The sequence below is a fragment of the Populus alba genome, chromosome 3 (assembly GCF_005239225.2).
Source record: "Populus alba chromosome 3, ASM523922v2, whole genome shotgun sequence".
Classification (NCBI taxonomy): domain Eukaryota; kingdom Viridiplantae; phylum Streptophyta; class Magnoliopsida; order Malpighiales; family Salicaceae; genus Populus; species Populus alba.
The window spans coordinates 11,803,161-11,807,816 of record NC_133286.1 but is presented as its reverse complement, the minus strand read 5'-3'; the positions used below and the strand labels follow the sequence as shown (position 1 = coordinate 11,807,816).

Genomic DNA, 4,656 nt, shown 5'->3' with positions numbered 1-4,656 from the left:
ATTTTAAAAAGAATGACAAATAAAAAGACCTGCGATAACCCAGATCATTTTCAAAATCATTGAAAATTATATAGAAAAAAAAATAAAAAATAAGGAAGCTCAATTCCAATTAAATAAATGTTGAGAGATAAAAATGAAAATATGAGCTTAGAAAGAGAAAATAAACAAAACAAATCTGAATGAATCTTTTAATCCCATGTTAATCTCTTAAACCCGCACCTATGAAATTCTAGACTCGGGCTCAATCAAGAAAATAAATTCCTGGTCAATTTAATGTTGGAGAATGAAACAAAAAAAAATCAATTTAAAAAGTTTGTAAAAAAAAAAAGGATCAAATATGATAAGAAAATATTGAACGATGAAATAAAAAAAAATCCAATCATAAAAGTTAATTAAAAAATAGTAATAAAAAGAATATAAACCTAATTTGACATACAAAAAATTAAGGGAGGATAAAATTAAAAATAATAATTTTATGAACTATGTCAAATAAAAAAATAGCAATCAAAAGAACATTAATCATATTTGAATGAAAAATAAATTGAAGTGCTGCTTTAAAACTTTACAAGATTAGGCGCGGAAATTAAAGAGAGCAAAAGGAACAAAAAAATTCTTGCCGACACCAAACCAAAGTTCCTTTCACCATACATGGTGTTCAAGGATGGAGAAGGCCATCAAGACGATTCAAATATCACCTTAAAAGCCATTGTTTGGCTGCCATAAACCTTACCACATGTCTTTTGAATGGCGTGAGAGCAGTCTACGCGCTAATGTGAGCAATGCACTTGGGAGAAGCTTTTTAAAGGAAAATAATGTTAGTTATCTAAAATTACCAAGTTTTCCCTCCATCAATTTAATTATATCAAAAATACCATAATGAAAATATCAAAACACCCCTAACCACTAGTAAATGAGAATTTATTTTTATGGACAGCTTAATTATTTTACTATGCATAAATAATTAAAAATACAGAAATACTCCTAGGCAGTGGTTTTAAAAAATTAATTTCAAGGGTAATGTAATGATTTTAGTGTGCATAAAAAATGCAAAAAAAACTGAACTAGCCTCAATAAAAACAGTAATGACCAATGGACCCCTATAAAAATATCATATTATCGCCATTAACTAGTTATTTGATTTGTTTTGAGAATAACAAAATATTTTACTACAGTATTTTATCCACGGTTTTAGTTTATGAACTAAGAGGTTGGAAGTGAGATCATTTAGGGAAACCCGAATCTTTTAAAAAAAAAAACCATCGGATAATCTTCTATCTTTTGCATCACAGTTGGGCTTGGGAGTCCATAATACTAGCCTTTATAAGCCTACATAGTAGAGTGGGCCATCTGTGCACCAACAAGCTAAGACAGGCTGATTCTATCTCCAATTTCATGAGACTGGGCCTTATCCTACCAAGGCCCAGATGGACTCTACCAGATTCTTTTCCAGCATTAATAATTTTTCTTTTCCAATATTTTGTAAAAGAAACATCGTTGATACATTTCTTAGGAAAAGAAAAGCAATGCAAATACACCGACGACACATTTTGGTGTGAAGAGAAACAATAATCTTTATCACAGATTTTATAACTTCTAACATTTTAAGATTTGATGTTAATCAATCCACTAAAAATTAATAAAAAATTATTTCAATATAATATGCACTTTTAAAACTCCACAGTATACTTTAATATATGTGATGATTGAAAACTTGATCATCTAATATATGGTTAGTGTAAAACATGATATTTTAAACACATGTTATAATAAGTAGAGATGAGAGAGAAAATAAAACAAAGAAATACACTTAAAAATAATCTGAAATTTTGATTATAACACTACTAACATTGTAAAAAAATCTTAACGAGATAAATTCAATAAAATTAAAAAAAATTATCAGCACAATTAAAATGAATTGCATTTTTTTTATAAATACAAGTGCAATTATAATAAGGAGAAAGGATAGAGAAAATAAAAGGAAAATATACCAAATGCCTTGTTTGCCACCAGCCACATCTTAAGATGTATTTTCTAATCATGATATGTAACAAACTGTGCTAATTCATTAAAAAAAATTTAAACTGTATTATTTTTTTTTTTTTTTAAACAGCGTTAATTTTTTTTTTAAAAAATGAGACCAGTTAGATCACATTTCCCTATATTGCCCAGTACAAATCTAACGACGTCCTGTCATTCCTTCCTTTCCATAGACAACCAATCTACAAGCCACTAGTTCTGATACAGAGCTTCACTAGTCAATTAACCTACGCTTTGCTACAAGTTGGATAAATGTTTCTTAACGCAAAAAAAGTGCGGTATTCTAAATGCACTTTTTAACATCAAAATAAATATAGAATTAGTTGTCACAATAAATATTCAAAAAAGTTATTTACGCTAACTAAAAATCAAATTAAAAATATAAAAAATAGATATAGATTAAACTATTTGACCTCATACAGTGAGAAGCCTCAGATTTGTTTTATTTAATTATATGAGGTTTAATTTATTTTTTTGGCAAAAAGAATATTAATTTAAATTATGTTAAAACAAGATGATCTATGGGTACAATTCCTATTTTCTTTTTTTTTTTCTACGAAGAAATATCACTTTTTTTGTCATATGTTCTCAATTTAATAAAAATAAAAAGAACTCAGAACAAATATATTCAAAAAGAAATTGAAATATTTGAAATAATAATAAAAATTTAGACCTCTAAATTAAATCCCTCCATCTCATCAACATGCTCCATTTTTTCTTAGCATTTTTAAAATACAATATTTGTTTTTTAGACAACGTATCATCATAATTATAAAACCATGTTTTAGTTACAGGAAAAGAAACCCTAATGAGTTAGACGCTGATGCACCACAAAACCTTTGATTGGTTGTTTATACGGGGAAATAAAAGGAGGGGTTGATGGGCCTTCTCGTCTGATCTCTGCATCAACAGGAATGCCGGAAAGACTAAACGGAGAAAGCAAAGCACCATTGGATGTGTGTTTCCCGGCCACTCAGTCTTGAACAGCCCCACATTTGGGCGGGACGGTGGCGCTATTTCAAGAGTTTGCTGAGCTTCTTGTGGATCAATGTCACTCCCCTTCGCCGCATCATTTATAAAACAGTGGACTGGATTGTCGCCGGTCTGACAACAGCCGTATCCACTTTTATCTGGATAACTACGTTAGCGATTTAGAATCGCAACATCTATTAAATATAACTGTGTTTTTGGCTAATTCTTTTTTAAACTATACTGCTTTGCTATTTTTTAATTAATTGTGCTCATATAGATATACACACACACACACATACATACACACACACTGAAAAAGGAAAGATTTTATAGCCATATATCAAACCGAAAATCTTCAAGCTGAGAAGTAATGCTTTCAAGATTTCGAAGGAAGAAAGGGTAATGGGCTATTTTATCATGTGAAAATAGAACGCAATGTTCATAGTTATAACAGTCTAATTTAAAAAATTTATATAAATTATTTTATTCTCAACAACATTGTTTGAAACAAAAAAATTTATAATTGCACTGTTCAACAGCATCATTTGTTAAACCGTGATATTATTTGTTGTTTTTAAAATCGTGATAGTTTTTTTTTTTTTATAAAAAAAATTACTTGCTATTTTGAAAAGAAAATCTGGATTCCAGTGCGAACAGGCCGAGGCCACCAAATTCTTAAAAGTGGAAACAAAATCATGGAGGTTGAAGACAAAAGTGAAAAGACATAATTAACACAGTAAAAGCCCATTACCTCTTTCCGTTACCATAACTTGACTAGAGAGAAAACATGGAGAGGGCATTGAAATTATCCTCATCATCTTGTGTGGTTTGTGACCTTCTTGTTCTTGTTACTCTCTGATAAATTAACCTCAGAGCTCTCCTCAGTCTGGTGCTATTATTGCCTACCGGAGCAGGTTGATCAGTATCGAAGGCGATTTGGCTCAACTGAAATAAGAAGAGCCTGGATGAGTGGAGCAGACCGGTGTAAGCTCGACGAAAAAGCCTGACAGTGAACGTGAGTTTAAGCACGTAAGGGAATAGCAAGAAAGTAACCAAGGAGGCTCTGGTGCGGGAAAGGAGGTTGAGCTTCGCCACCGCCACCATGGGTAACCCCATGGTTACATATAAGCAGATGAATCTTGAAGACAGAAGGTGGAATGTGGCTAATCAGTGAAAACAGTAAAAGAAATTCAAAGCAGCGCTGTCGTGCAACCTGTCAGAAATTGAGAAAGTGTACGTGAGTTTACTGTCCGAGACGTCCTTGTAATGTTCATTATTTATGCCTCAATTGCATTGTTTGGACAAATATGCCCATTATTGCAATGACATGATATACCTTTTTTTTTTTTTTCTAATAATAATAATAATAATATTTAAATTCCAACATGAAACATATTAGTAAATACTAGTTTATTGGGCAGTGCGGGTCAAACAATTTCTAAACATGAAAAAAAAATATCCACACCACATGCGATAAAAGTGAAGGGGGTTTCCCAATTCTATCCGTATAAAACTTAATTGTTAATTTACGCCAAAAAAAAAAAAGAGTAATTGTGAATAGATGAAAATCTAGAACCGGAAATCGCGTGTACCCATAATATAAAGCAAGTTTCCTAATCAAATTCAGTGGGATCTTTGATGACAGAG

At 31.1% G+C, this 4,656-nt stretch overlaps 1 long non-coding RNA gene across 1 annotated transcript; it reads right to left on the bottom strand.

Moving 5' to 3' along the window:
* Positions 1–2,691: 2,691 nt before the first annotated feature.
* On the bottom strand, positions 2,692–4,337 carry LOC118062936 (uncharacterized). The gene is made up of 2 exons (XR_004689848.2): positions 3,761–4,337; positions 2,692–3,175 (listed from the first exon to the last, which is right to left on the bottom strand). It is a non-coding gene; the product is annotated as an uncharacterized lncRNA (long non-coding RNA).
* Positions 4,338–4,656: the final 319 nt, after the last annotated feature.